A 15,947-nucleotide genomic window follows, 5' to 3' on the forward strand; every position below is an offset into this window, starting at 1 on the left:
ATGCCCATTGGGATTCCCCTGGCTTCGGGATATAGTTGGTTGTGCTCAGCCCCATAAAGGCAGAGACCGAACTCTGGTGTCATGCTGGCCTTTAAGACGGAAAACCCTTTGCCCGGGCCTGAACCTGTGTATTCTGGTCTATCTTATTTACGGTGCCCACCTGTTTCCATCCCACCTGAATGCAGCCCCGGCAGCCACTAGATATCTTTCCTCACGAGGTAAGAAGCTGCCGCTCCTTCGAGAACTGCTGTCTTGGAGGCAAGACTAAATAGCCCCTGACCCGGATGCTCATCCCTCTTCCCTCTTCCTGACTGAGGTCCCCCTGGTGAGGGAAGCTACAGGCTGCTTCATGGTAAATGGTCTGATGGATGTGGAAATAGTCTGATGCATTTTTGATGGCTATAAATAGTTTGATGGAGATTCAGCCCAAAGGTTCTCTCGGTAAACTCCCAAGATGATTCGTTCCACTGAGGTCAGAAAGTTACACCTCAAATCTCTCTTAGGCAACCTGAAACTTCCTTGGGTGCTTAAAGGGAGTAGAAAAAAGGGAAGTGTTGCTACAGTGATGGAAAAGGAGGAGCCAGGAAGGGAGAGCAGGGGCAGAGTATGGGACAGCATATATTGATCTCCTCTTCGGGATGCCTCTGAATTAAAAAACTTTGTTTCTGCCCCTTTCAGCTGTGGAAATTCCTAATTTGACTCTTCGATTCACTCCATTCTGTCTTTTCCTTCACACAGGTGCACCAGATGAATGGAAAGACATGGAACAAGGGGGAAAGGTCAGCATACAGGCTCCGGGGTCTTTAAGTCCTATGCTCCGTGGGCTGCCTCCAAGCTGTCCCTTTGCGGCCAGGGAATTCCTTTTTCTAGATTAGAGACAGACTTAAGGCCCCAAACAAAGCAGTACAAGGGGCTACCTGTTCCCCTCCCCCAAGGCCTGCACCCCAGATCTCAGCCCCCTTTATCCGACCTCTCCTGCCCCGAACAAGGAGCAAATGCAGGAGCTAAAGAGCGCAGAGCTTCCGTTCCCAGTGTCTGGGGCAGAGAGGGTAGCAGGCCACCCACACAGGTGTCCTAGACCAGGGCAGCGGTCTTAAGCCATCTGATTTCACCTTGGACTTTGTGAATTATCCTTGAGAGCTCTTGATTTTTTCCTTTTACTTGCAGCCCAATCGTCCTATCTAATATAGCCAGAAATTGCAAGAGACCAAAACATATTTCAAAAGAATCGTAAATTCTCTTCTATCTGAAGGTTTACGACCGGGCCAAGCAAAACTCGGTAAGATTTTTCCTTGGAATGCTTTATCTTCCTGTTTTTGTTCTTGTCTACTTTTCCAAGTCACCATCTTTCTTTGGGTGCACAGGGTCCTCTGGTACATATTCTTTTGATGTTCAATTCTGCTCCCAGAAAATATGGTCAACCCATAATGTTGTGTTTTATAATCCATGATGTCTTATAATCAGTGAAATAGAGTGTTAAGCATGGGCTCTGTATTAGGAATATCACATATTATCAATCATCACAAAATTCTACAAGGTTGGTAATATTTCCACTTAAGAGATTTGAGAAGTGAGGGCCATAAACATAAATCAAATTGTTCAAAGTCATTTCAGGTGAGCAACAGAACTGAGATTTGAACTTGGCTCTTCCCCGATTCCAAATTCCATGCTCCTTACAAATAGCGTGCTTCTTCTTGAAAACAAATAGCATTTGCCTCCATGCAGAGTTGGCTCAACCACAGGATTGCAGGAACTGTTCTGCTACAAATGCACAGACAAAAGCAGCCTGAGGAGGGTGGGGGGCAGCACAATGCAGAGCACTCTGCGTAAGCTCAAGGCAGACAGTGAAAGTGAGGGGAAGGCAGCATGGGTATTACAATGTCGGGGCGGGGAGCGGTCTTATGAGAATTTGTAGCAAGCATAGCAAATCTCCCTTAACCAAAAAGTTGGACATTGAATACCTTGAGGAAGGAATCTTCTGAGTCCCCTGCAACATAAGTTTTAAAAGGACAATGTATTAATACAAAACAATAGAGAGGTAGGACAGGGACCCTTTACCAGACACTCTGGATAAATGGCTACTGTCAGCTCTCTGGGGGGAGGAATTGGTGGTCAAAATTAAGCTCCAAATTGTTGAAATGCTGATTTGAGGAGTCCAGCAAATCTATTTAAGATTATCCATTTTAATATTTCACTCTTGGAAAATCCCTCTGGGTTACATTATATTTTAAGAAGCCTAACATAACAGAGTTAGTGTTGTGAACACGTGTCCCGGGAGAGTTTACCGATCAGGCGTTCTGGGCTGATGCTCAAGCCAGGAAAGAGATCCTCTGCACTCCCACACACCTCCAAGGGAAGGCCATTAGGAGGTAGGACAGCGAAGAAGACTTGCAGGACTCTTGCCCTAATTTGAGCCTATGTTAAAAGAATAATGATGACACGTTTTCCTGTTCTTGACAGAGATATTGTGAGGACAAAAGGAATAAGGCCTATGCCTTCCCATTTGTGGATTAGCATTCTTTATAACAAGGAAATTAGTCAAGACAATTCCTTTATAGTCAACCCATGGGTAGTATTTATTTTAGAAAAAAATTGTATAAATACGATGTAGGTCACCCGTGTTAAGGGAATGGGGCAATAAAGGATTTGTTAAATACTTTTCTCTGCTGGGCACTGTATTAGGTGCTGTTTTTATTAAAGACTAATTGGGCATTCAGTTGCTGGGGAATAGTAATTGCTCTGAAATGTGAGCTGTTTTGAATAATAGCTATCAGTTTAATAAGGATTTACTCTGCAGACTTTATGGACACAGAGGGAAAGGGTTTCAGAAAAGGACTTGAGCTTTTAGGGCTCATGCAATTCCATTAAACACTGTTTTCCCACGAGTCCCTGGAAATGGATACTGCTTTTCCCTATGGACTCATAGGGCCTGGGCTTGTTATTAACCAGGAAGAAATAAAATGTTCTGAAAACCCAACAGTTGGCTAATGTGATCCTTCCAGGATGGAGGGAGCTTAAGATCTGGCCTCTCAGACTTTCAGTGAGAGAGAAGCTAGTTCTCAAGGAAACAGAGCTAAACCCATTTTCCGTAGAGAAGAAGAAATGTTTTTGTTCATCCTTTACTCTCATCTGTTCTTGTTAGATCTGTATGCTTGATCAAATTCAGATTCATTATTTTGCAAAGACCACTTCATCAGTGCTTTTATCTATTTCTACTGAGGAGGCAAATAATGCGTGTTTGTCTCTCTTTTTGTGATGTTAGCAGCCACTGATTATCAGGATCCAGATTCACTATACCACTGGGGCTTCCAGAAGGTGATATTCAGATTCTATCATTCCTTTTCTATTTATTAGATGAAATACTTCCACAAATAAAAATCTCCCCTCAGTAACTACTTGGTTACCCTGAGGACCCTGAGTTCATAAAAGAAAGGCAAGATTCAAACTTTAGAAGTCATAATGAAAATATTGATGAATTCAACTGTGTGCACACACTGAAAACACACATGATTACACAAACTTCTGCATGATCAAGAGCACCACAAGCAAGATGAAAATGCAAATGATAAACTGGATACATAGTTGCAATATGTGGCACAAAGGTCCAATCTCCCTAATGTGGAAAGAAGTCCTAGAAATGGAGAAGGCAAGAAGAATCAGCCGATAGAAAAATCAGCAAAGCAAATGGACAGAGAGTTCACAGAAAGAGAAAGAGAATAAAATGTCACTTTAAAAAAATGAAACGAGGGGTGCCTGGGTGGCTCAGCCGATTAAGCGTCTGCCTTCGGCTCAGGTCATGATCTCAGGGGCCTGGGACTGAGCCCTGAGTCGTTGGGCTTCCTGCTCAGCAGGGAGCCTGATTCTCCCTCTCCCTCTGCTGCTCCCTCTGCTTGTGCTCTCTCTCTCAAATAAATAAATAAAATCTTTAAAAAATAAAAACAAAAAATGAAATGATGCCCAACCTCACTCACAATAAAAATCTACATTAAAAACACACCGAGAGACATGTTTTTTGCACCTATCAGGTTAGCAAATTCAGAACTATTTTGATAACGCTCTCTCGGCAGAGCTTGGAGAGACAAGCAGCCTCACATATTGCTGGGTGAGCGTGTAAATTTGCTCTCTCCTATAGAAAGAAAGTTGCCCATTTCTATCAAAATTACAAATGCATACACCCTTTGCCCCAGCATCCCATACCGGGAAATTTATCCCACAGATAATTGCATATATGCAAAATTACATACGTATGAGTCGTTCACTGCAGCATAGTCTGTAAAAGCAAAAGATTGGACGCAACCCTAAAAGACCATCCACTGTTGACAATGAACTAGGTAAAGAAGTTGTTGCTCCTCCGCACAATGGAATATTTTGCAGCTGTAAAAACAGAGAAGTTCTCTCTTTACTAATATGGAAAGATCTATAAAATATTGAGAAAAGTGTCACACTAAGACCAGACTGGTGGGAGCATTATGTCCCTGATGCAGGTAATCAGAGCTTCATTGTCTGCAAAAATTTAAAAGCAGTTTTTAAAAGGGACTAGAAATTGGTCTGCTTTTCTTTTTTAATAACCATGTGCCAATAATTCTCAACAGCACAGGTCAATAGTCCTTCATCCAAACTCTTATATGGGCATAAGTTCTAGACAATTGCTGACATGGATATTACCGTCCTGCTTTTGACGTGCTGGTGGTACACACCAGTGCTTAGTGTGTGCGCTTTTGGGTAAAAATAAGAATATATATTGGTATCAGCTTGAAGCTGAAGAAAGATATGCCGGATAGATAAATAAGCAGTTAATAATACTGACGCCATTTGTGGTACTGATCTCAGCAGATGGGAAACAGGCGCTGGAGAGAGACATTTCCCTGTGCGCACATGTGCGTGCACACGTGGAAACACATGTACACATCTATATATGATTTATTACCATGTGGATGTATTACCTATTAAAACAATAATGAAAAAAGAATGGGACAAATACGGGTAACTCCAGGGGAACCCCTCCCAATAATCTGTTTTGGGAATGTTCACCAATTTTCTTAGGTATTTTTATAGATTGGCAATTTTCCTTATATCTACAGAAGGGAGAAATAAAAATACATGAACTTTAACATCAGCACATAAGGTTATCTAAAAGTACTTTCTTCACTTTCTTCAGGCTTGAAACAAATCACATGTGCGTTAGCTGCACTTTATCGTTAGAGATTCTGATGATTCTGAATAGAGCATCTATTTGCCTCATTTGTCTCAGTTCCAGTCAGACTACATGCTGCATAATGCATCAAAGTTATATTTATTTATAGCCTATTAGTCACACAAGCTCTTTACGGAGATGCTGGAAGAACTTTTTTGAAAATTGAGAAATAGATTTTATGGTCTAATTTTCATCCCCTCTGTATATGCCTATGACAGCAGGATGTTTCAAGGTCATTTTCAACCATTGTGTCTATAATCAAGACTCTGAATGCCCTAGTTCTAAGAGCAGAGGCCTAATGGTGACATTTTACATAAAAATCTGTGGGGAAAGAGGGTCTGAGCAACCCCCAGCCAGAGACCAGGAATCCTCCTGAGGCACCTGTCTTTAAATCTACCACCTCTATTCTAGGGCAGAAATGGCTGAGGACCAGGAAGTAGCTGCTCGATCACATTGGACACTGCTGTACATAAACTGTATCAAGAAAAAGGATCAAATAGTTATAGAAATAATCACCTAAGCCACCACCCCCTCCCAAATATAGAGGGAGGAGTAGCCCCAATGTTCCAGAATGAGAAATAACCACACAACACTGCATGTGGTGGGACCGACCCTTACCTCCTGAATTCCAGGAGGGAGGGAGTCATGCCTGAGCCTGTTTTGGCTCAGAGGAGGTAGAGGGAAGGGAAAGAAAGTGGCCTTGCTAAGGTCTGGGAGGGACAGAGGCCGACAGAATACCTGTATTAATCTCATCCAGTAATTTTTTTTGACATTTGAGATACCATATTTTTCATCTCTAGAAGTTCCATTTGGTTCTTCTTTTTTCCCCCAGAACTTCCTTGTTTCTCCTCATTATATTCAGGTTTTCTCTAAAATCCTTGAGAATATATGATAGCTAAGTCCTCATCTGCTTACTGAATCACCTTTATTATCTCTGGGTCTGTTTCTATTGACTGGTTCTTCTACTGGTTATGTGGTACATTTCCTCGCTTCTTTGGATAGCTAATAACTTTTTTCTTTTTAGATTTTATTTATTCATTTGAGAGAGAGAGCACCAGCAGGGTGAGGGGCAGAGGGAGAAGCAGGCTCCCTGCTAAGCAGAGAGCCTGACATGGGACTCGATCCCAGGACTCCAGGATCAGGACCTGAGTCGAAGGCAGATGCTTAACCGACTGAGCCACCCAGGTGCCCCCGGATAGCTAATAACTTCTCATTGTCTGCTGAACATTGGGAAGGTTATGTCGTTGAGCACTGGATTGCTTGCATTCCTTTAAAGAGTGTTTGCCTTTTTCTGGCAGACAGTTAAATAAAACGGTCTTGATTCACAGATGACATGATCATTATAGAAAATATTACAGAAGTTATGAAAAAACTTAGTATGAACTACTGAGTCTAGCAAGTTTACAGGACACAAATTCAATATAAAAAATTAATTGCTCCAGCTAATATTAGATGCAACTTATTTTGTGTAATGGCTACTACCAAAACTCGGACAGAAATGATATCATTTAGATAGTCTTTGTGTTGTTCGGTTGAATGTACAGTACACAAAATATACAGTAAATACCACAAGCTAAGAGGATTCTCTCTTTCAACATGAAGTTTTGAAAATCAGTTATAAATCTAACTTCAAGAAAAACTGTCATCTATAGAAATAATTTTTCTGAAAAGAGGATAAAAATTAAACAGTTATCCCCCAACACTCTTACACTGTTGACAAGTATTTGAGTTCTTGAGGACAAAAGCGTGTATTGAAGTCCACTTTATGCACCAAAACTTCTATATTAAATCAATAGGGGAGGGGCGCCTGGGTGGCTCAGTCGTTAAGCATCTGCCTTCGGCTCAGGTCATGATCCCAGGGTCCTGGGATCGAGCCCCGCATCGGGCTCCCTGCTCCGCGGGAAGCCTGCTTCTCCCTCTCCCACTCCCCCTGCTTGTGTTCCCTCTCTCACTGTGTCTCTCTCTCTGTCAAATAAATAAATAAAATCTTAAAAAAAATAATAATAAAATAAAATAAAATAAATCAATAGGGGAACTATTTTTTCCTGGTTTCCCAAATTTTTAATGTATTCATTCATTCAAGCAGTATTTGTTGAATACCAGCTGTACATAAGAATAGATAGTTATTTGGGGCTAGGGGGACAGATAAATAAGTCAGACACCATTGTGGCCCTTAAGAAGCTTACACATAAAACAGAAGTTGAACAAGTATAAAAGCAACTTTAATATAGGCTGGAGGATATCATCATTTCTGCCCTGCCCCTGTCTCCCTCACTGCAATCTGTCTTCACTCCTCCCCGAATTTCTCCTCAAATATGGCACAGAGGGAGAAAATAGGCAGCTGTGGGTGACTGCTAGGGCCACTCCTGGGACCTTCTCTGGTCACTTCTTGGTCCCTCTGGCCCAGTGTTCTGATTTTAGCTCTGGTCATCCTCGTTGGGATGAACTGTTTAGGCTTTGTTCATTCACTCATTAAAGACTATTGAGTGTCCACTCTCTGCCAGGTCCAGGTCTGGTGCTGGGGGCTGAGGAAGCAGTGCAGAGGACAGGATAAGATGCTGTACTTTAGACCTCACCCCGTGCTCTGTGTTAGCTTGACTGTGCACTCTCTTCATCTGGATCACCAGCACTTCCAGAAACTGACATATACCCGGAAACCTTCTACCTGAGGCAATAAAACTAGTATAAGGAAAGGTGGCAAGTGAGGGTGGGGAGAAGGATTTAGTCTGTAAAGAACACAATCCCTAGAGAGATGTATGCATGTGGGCATATATACACACATCTGTCCATACACAGATATATGATTAAAGGCCATGTCTGTCTTATTTTTCCCTTTCTTTCTTTCCTTTCTCTAGTCCCCCTTTTCCCCTAGAGCCAAGAGGGTAATCTGAAATGTGTTTGTAATTTTTTTGGTTTGGGGGGTCATCTGTTCAGTCAAATCTCTATGTCCCCACCTCCCAGCAGGGATGGACCCCTGTAGTCCTTGGTTATCCATAATCCCTTCTTCAGTGTAACTGATCAAATCTGGGTGACCATCTGACCCAAGTAACATCAGTGAGCTCCTGCATCCTGAAAATTTGGAATTGGTGCACAAAGGCCATTATTAGTCTCTGTTGGGGACTTTTAAACCTAAGGCTGGGGGACAGACTTACCCTGAGTTCAAATGGAGCGGAGAAAGCAGGTAGCAAAGAGAAGGATGAAAGGAGCATTTGCCCAGAGTCACACAGAGGTGAGAGCCAAGGTGGCCCCAAAGGAACAGAGATGGCAGCCCCTGCCTGGCCCACTGGTCCTGCTCTGTATCATTTGAGAGCCCTGGCTACACTTCCAGACCATGGGTTCTGTAGCTCTCCCTTTATCTTTCCAACAACGCTCCTTCTTTTTTTTTTTTTTTATTTGTTTGTTTAAATTAGTTGATTGGGTTTCTTTCCCCCACAAATATTCTCTAAGATATGATATTTCACTCTTCTAGCTAATGTGATTTTCAAGTAATTTCTGCTGCCTCCCAGTGACTAATCAACCTGAGAATTCAGGCTTAAACACAGGATAAAAGCCAGAGAAAATGCTACTCAAGAGAATTTAGCTGATATCTGTGCAAGTAAAAAAACCTGTGGTATGTTTGTGTCTCCCCCCTGCTATCCCTCCACCCCTGCCAGAATTCATGTGTTGAAACCCTAACTTTCAGTAGGATAGTATTAGGAGGTAGGGCCTTAGGGAGGTACTGGGTTTAAATGAGGTCACAAATATGGAGTCCCCATGATGGGACCAGTGTCCTTGTAAGAAAGAAGAGAAAGAGGGACACCTGGGTGGCTCATTCGTTGGGCATCTGCCTTCGGCTCAGGTCATGATCTCAGGGTCCTGGGATTGAGCCCCGAATCAGGTTCCCTGCTTGGCGGGAAGCCTGTTTCTCCCTCTCACACTCCTCCCCCTGCTTGTGTTCCCTCTCTCGCTCGAGTCTCTCTGTCGAATAAATAAATAAAATCTTAAAAAAAAAGAAAGAAGAGAAAGAGAAACGTCTCCTCATTTGAAGACATATCTGCAAACCAAGAAGAGAGCCCTCAGCAAGAAACTGATCATGTTGGCACCTTCACCTTGGACTTCCAGCCTCTCGAACTGTGCAAAATAAATGTTTGTTGTTTGAGCCAGCCAGTCGATGGTCCTTTGTTATAGCAGCTGGAGCTGACCATGACTCAGGATGTCATGTCCATATCACTTGAGAGGAGAACATAGGCCCAGCTCAGGAAGGTCTGCAGGAACAGCAGACCAAGTTGTTAGCACAGACAAGTCACAGTGGGCTAGGATTTATTGCTCACCAGAAGCCGTGAGACTCTGGGGAAAATTCTAAACTCCTGTGAGCTTTATACTTTTCCACTTTACAAATGGGGAGGCTCAAAATCAAATAACAGTGCATATTTCTCAGGCTTACAATCAGTAATCTATTACTTTTCTACAAGAAAATACTAATCAGAGCCTCTTCCTTATTATTTTTAAATGGAAAACTTAGCAGTATACCCGAAACCAAAATGCCCATTCGTTTTCCTAAAGCAGAACTAAAACATCCGTATTATAAGTAACAAACTCTCACGTTAGAATGGAAATGCTTAAAACATCACCCCCCATCACCAAATAATTAATAAGGCTGCTGACAAGTTGCAGCTTTAGATAGCTGGTGGCTTGGCCTCTCGATGACAACAAGGCTACTCCAAATATCTACACACGGAATTCTGGTGATCTACCAATTACATTCTGAATGTTAACTCCAGACTTCTCCTTCATGACATTTTATTAAACATGATGTACTGACTTAGGGGGATGTAATATAAATTTTTAAAATGTAAGCAGCTGAAAATGTTTTAAGAAATATGTGTGTCTTGTGACATTTGGGTTATCCAAGCAAGGAGGGAAATTTCTCCTGGGAGATCGGTAACGGGGCAGATGGGGTGGGACTATGTGCGTGAAAGCACTGTTAACTGAAACAGCTCACCGATGCTCTCTTTACTTTGTATCTAAAAATCAGCTCGGGCCTTTGAAAGAAGGAAAGGCAGGCAAAGCAAACAGAAGCTGAGAATATTAATGGAAGAACAAAAGTGAAAGTCTCCAATACCTGATTACTGATTTTCAATTTACAAAGCACTTCCAGGCACATTATCTCCTGATTGCCATAACATTCCCATGAGGCAGAAGGGATGCTTTTCTTTTTCTTTTTCTTTTTTTTTAAAGATTTTATTTATTTATTTGAGAGAGAGAATGAAAGAGAGAGAGCACGAGAGGGGGGAGGGTCAGAGGGAGAGGCAGACTCCCCGCTGAGCAGGGACACCTCCCCCCATGTGGGACTCGATCCCAGGACTCCAGGATCATGACGCGAGCCGAAGGCAGTCGCTTAACCAACTGAGCCACCCAGGCGCCCCCGGAGAAGGGATGCTTTTCTAATCTTTGTTTATAAGGAAGCCAAGCTTTAGCCAGCCTAAGTGACTGGCCCAAAGTCACACACACTTGGCATCTGCAGCAAGAACGGAATTCTCTGGCCTCCCCCCACTGGCTCTTGACACTAGTTTTCAAGTCCCACTTGGAAGTTGACCCACCTGGATCACCGGCACTTCCAGAAACTGACATATATCCTGAAACCTTCTACCTGAGGCAGTAAAACTAGTATAAGGAAAGGTGGCAAGTGAGGGTGGGGAGAAGGATTTAGTCTGTAAAGAACACAATCCCTTTCTCACTAGCTCCACAGCAGCAGGGAAGGCCCAATCAACTTGGCCAGGCTGGAACCTGCACCTTCATCCACCTCTGGTTGATGGCCTTTGTCTGGCGCCTTGCTGAATATGGTCTGGTGGTCTCAAGTTCACAAAGAGATCTCTGACCATAAATTTCCTGAGACAGCAAAATTTCCTTATCAACCCACAGGCCTGGGCCAAGACCCAACGGCGAGAACCTACAATCTGTCTTCGCCTCCCTCTCCGCAGTGTTCCCCTGTGGCCTAGCGCAACAAAATTGATTTCTCACTCCCACGATGTGCCTAACACAGGTCCGCAGAGGGGCCCTGCTCCCTGGGTTCACGCAGGGCCTTGAGCTAACAGAAGCGATACCTCGATATTGCTTCTGTGGTGACTAAAGCAGTGGGAATTGGCTTGGAGGTGACCCACATCACTTCTGCTCATGTTTATTTGGCCAAAACCAATCACACATTGGTGCCTGACTTCGGAGAGGGCAGGAAGCGCGATTCTCTGTGTGCCTGACGGGAGAAGGGAACATTGGTGGCCAGCACTATGACAACCACACGGTCCAGTCCTCATCTGATGCTGAGTCTCCCAGGAACAGCACCACGGGCTTCAATCCAGCCTTTACCTAACTTCCCCCATAACCAGAAGCACCCCATCTCAGAAACAGCTGGTTTAATTTGAAGAGAGCTCTGTTTGTTAGAAACAAAATTCTTAAAAATAACCAAAAATTGGTCTCTCTGTAACTTTGGTTCCTCAGCATTCATTCTTTCCTCAGGGTCTAAGGATAAATCATTGCATATTTCAATTAACCATGCTAGATCCCTGCCCCCCCCCCCAAGAGATCTTGGGTGTAAGATGCGTAACCAAGATCACAGCACCTTATGGCACTGGATATGGCATAGATAATCCCCTAATGTCACTGAAGGGGAAATCAGGGGTCTCAAAGTTGAGGAAGGTGGATCAAAGGGAGGCTGCAGAGAAGCTTTCTGGAGAAAGACAACTGATGGTGTTAACGCAGCAAGGGAGGAGTTAGCTCAGAAGGTAAGACTAACACAACACCAGGCAGGCAGAGGAAACAATCCATATTAGGTGACCAAGGTACAAAACTGCATGATGCATTCAGGGAAATATCAAAATGACCGAACAGAGGATGTCCTCTGGGGAGGATCTTGAGGTGAGATAAGCATCCAATCGTGGAGGGCCCTGGGGCTAAGCTGACAGTCTGGAATCCTGGAAGCTACTGAAGAAGTTTAAGCCTAACATTGACATTCACTAATTTCTCACTTTAGCAGTGTTACCCTGGCAGCATGGGGCAAAATGGAGCAGAGAGACCCGCCTGAGTCTGGGAGCTAGATGAGGCCGGAGCTAAGGCTGTGATTCCACAAAGAAGGAGGCAGATTGGAGAAAAGAAGATGAGATGCAATGAGCAGCACCTGGCAGTTAATTCCAAAAGGGGAAGCAGGATGTGACAGAGGCGTAGGGTGCCTCTCACGCTCTGGCTTGGGCAACCACATGGTATAATCCCCTGAAACAGAGACATCCCAAGAGATGGGTGGAGAAACGTTTTTGTGGAGTTCCCCTTGGGGCAGGTTGAGTTTAAGTTGCGTGTGTGATTTAGCGATGGTGCGTTGGGCACTGTGCTGTCTCTATAAAGAGGGGGCTAGCCAGACATGATAGACTCAGGAGGCAGCAGTCCATAAGTAGTTACTGAAGCCAGGCGTGTGGCTGACATGCAAACCATCATTTTTCTACATATGAAGGAAAATGAAAATATATTAACTCACCAATTTGACCTATCCCTCTCCAGGGGCCAAATGATCCACATCTGTCTGTGGTGCATTTTTCTTAGAATCAAGGAACCTAAACAATGGGCTCACAATCAGTGCCTTGCTTGGGAAGCATGGAAGCAGACCACAGTGAAATGGAGACTCATGAGAAAGATTTCATCCAACCATACAGAGGTCTGATGAGTCATCCCTGCTCCACAATGGAGAACACCTCTAGGATAATTCAAATGCTCATTTCAGATCCAGGGTTTTTTCTCTCCCATACCTGTGCTGAACAAACTCGGCCATACACACATATATGCTTTTTGTCTCATAGGATAACTATATTCATTCTTTAAAAGCAAGGGTCTTTTGGGGTTTTTTCAATCCAGTCATATACATTGATAAGGTTACAGGTTTAGGCCAGCAATTATTGACATATATTCCAGGGACCAAACCCAGGTTAACATTTTTTGAGCTCAAGTGCTTGGAAAATACCCATCACACATTCTCAGATTATTCGTTAAAGGTTGGGAACCAATCTGATTCACTGCATGTTTGGCTTTCCTAATTTCATTTTCAAAGGGATACCTTAATGTCAAGATTACAGGCTACCTTGCTGTAGTGTAATAAAAAATATATTGGGTATTTGTCCCTGGTTCTTGACACAGAGCTCCTAAACCCTTGGAATTTCCTGAGTGATAGAGGAGTGTCTTTTGTCATTTACAATGAGCCCCTTTTCATTACACCTGAGTTCATACCAATGCAGTGACTCAGGGTTAAGGCCCGTAGATAGTTTCAGAATGGGGACTGGTCATTAGAAAGCCCAAACACAGTGATTAGAGCACAGGAACTTTCAGCCCCAGCCCCAGCCCACCCCAATCTCTGGGGAGCTGTGGGAAGCTGGAGAATGGGTTATAACAACCCTTAAACAGAGATTCAGAGAGCTTCGGGGTTGGTCAACACATTAATATGCTGGGAGGTGGGCGTGCCCAGAGAGGGCTTGGAAGCTCAGCACCTTTCCACCCCCATATTTTGCCCTGTGTATCTCTTCCATTTGGCTGTTCTCCAGTTGTATCCTTCATAATAAACTGTCAAACACTAAGTAAAGTATGTTCCTGAGTTCTATGAGTCATTATAGCAAATTAGCAAACCTGGGGGGCAGTCACGAGAACCCCCAAATTTGTTGTCAGCCAGACAGAAGGGTGAGTAGTCTGGGCACCCCATTTGGAGCCTATGTTTGAGGTGGGCAGTCTTGTGGGGCTGAGCCCTTGATCTGTGAGGTCTGTGCTAATTTTGGAGAGTTTCAAAATTGGATTGAATTGTTGGACACCCAGTTGGTGTCAAAGAACCGGAGAAGTGGTGTGGGAAAACCCCCTACATTTGGTATCAGGAGTGATGTCAGCAAAGTCACCGTGCACACCCCTCTGCGTGACAGAAAAAATCCACAAAATCTTCCCTGAGCTCAACAAATATCTCACCGTAAAAAGCAAACCTTTATCACCAGGTTTCGATCATGATGACAAAGGAGAGAAAAAAACTTCGTGCCATATGAGACATTATTTAAGATCTTGAGATGTTGAGTCTTCAAGAAAGAGAAAATTAGAGGGAAAATTGGATAGTGGTTTTCAAATATTTAGACAATGGAGAACTTGCATCTATGATGAATTGTTGGACAAGTCAAAGAAACAGATTTCTATTTAACATCACATGACCAGAAATTCTTCCCTGTGAGTTACAGCACCCTCCCCCACGCCATCATTGGAAGTATTCACATGTAAGGAAGATCTCTATGGTTAGGGATGCCATAGACGCGGTTAGGGACTACCTCCAAGGGGCTTGCCCACTCTGGTTCTCTTATGCGGACTCAGAACTCGAGGGTTACAATTCCAATTACAGAGTACTTATTTTAAAAAGTCACATTTTTTTTTTTTTTGGACACTGGCGGAAAGAGAACTTTTTATTACTTTTATGTACAGAAAATTCAACAGCTCCCACTTAGCCCAGTTTGGTGGCCAGTTCTTCAGCCTTCGCTTTTTCCAACTTGGCAGTGCAAGCCACCGACTTTGGACCCAGGACATTGCCTCCCCAGTGGCGGCGTATCTCATAAAAATATGGAACACTTCATGAATCTGCATATCATCCTTGCACAGGGGCCACGCTAATCTCTGTAACCTTCCAGTTTTAGTATATCTGCTGCCAAAGCAAGCCCAAAAGTCACACTTTTAGAAGTTCAAATAAATATAATCAGTTTGAAAGTCAAGTATCCTGCTGGAGTAAACAAATTTGAACACTGTAGGAACATCTAAAATGTGAAGAAATGATGAGTACGAGAATTCTTATAATTAAGCAGGTTAACTGCCCAAATAAAATTCAGTGTGAATGTGTAGAATAGTAATCAGTAGAATGTGGAGTTATAAAAAGCAGTGAATGAGATGACCCATGCTAGTTCCTCCAGAAAGAGATAACCAGTCACTTAGAGGAAACGGAACGATGGAGTCCAGACTACCCTGACCGCACTGTTCGAGGCAGAGCCTCCTTCAGGATGGGAGAGCAGGCTGCACCTTCCTTCTACGTTGTGGGCAGGAAGTAGTGGGAGATTTATAAGCCCCAACCAAAAAGAACCTCCCTTTCCTACTCAGTAATGCCTGCAATAATTCTGCCAGGGTCACCCTTGGAAGAAGAGTAAGGAGAGGGGGAGGAATGAAGACCAGAAATGCCAAGATAACTTCACTGTTTTAACATGTTCGGACCTCTGCTCCCTTTGATGACAATGACACTTCAGGAGGTCAGAGGTGGGCTTATCCACTGAGCTATGCCCTAAATGGACAGACACTGGGGATGGTCTGTTTCTGAACAATTGTGGGCAAATACAGACCATAGCAAAAACAGAACTGCCACCAAAATACTGTTCTTTCCTTGTTGCGTGTTACGTTTCCTATTGCTGAAAAGCTCTCCCAGGAAGACGACTTGCCATCCCCGGGTGGTCACTCTCCCATCTGCAGAGGCCCTCCTCCTCTGTCCTGGTCCTGGTCTTCCTCTCCTTTGTTCCTTGTGCCCTTGAAACAAGAATGGCTCAAGAGGGAATAATTTAATTCCAGCGCCCTCTGCTGGCCCTGCAGAAGGCCAAGACATCTTAAACTAGATCAGTAGTTGCCAAATTTCTCACTATCAGGAAGACATTTTATTATTTTATTAACCCCAGAGGAACACCCCCCACACACACACACACACACACACATTTTGAAGCTGATCTTTTAGGAAAACTCC

The 15,947-nt window shown here is 43.6% G+C and overlaps 1 pseudogene; it reads right to left on the reverse strand.

The window, feature by feature from the left end:
* Positions 1-14,785: 14,785 nt before the first annotated feature.
* Positions 14,786-14,885, reverse strand: LOC118003830 (annotated as a pseudogene).
* Positions 14,886-15,947: the final 1,062 nt, after the last annotated feature.

This window comes from Mirounga leonina, unplaced genomic scaffold, assembly GCF_011800145.1.
Source record: "Mirounga leonina isolate KUSES-001 unplaced genomic scaffold, KU_Mleo_1.0 Mir_91, whole genome shotgun sequence".
In the NCBI taxonomy this organism is placed as follows: domain Eukaryota; kingdom Metazoa; phylum Chordata; class Mammalia; order Carnivora; family Phocidae; genus Mirounga; species Mirounga leonina.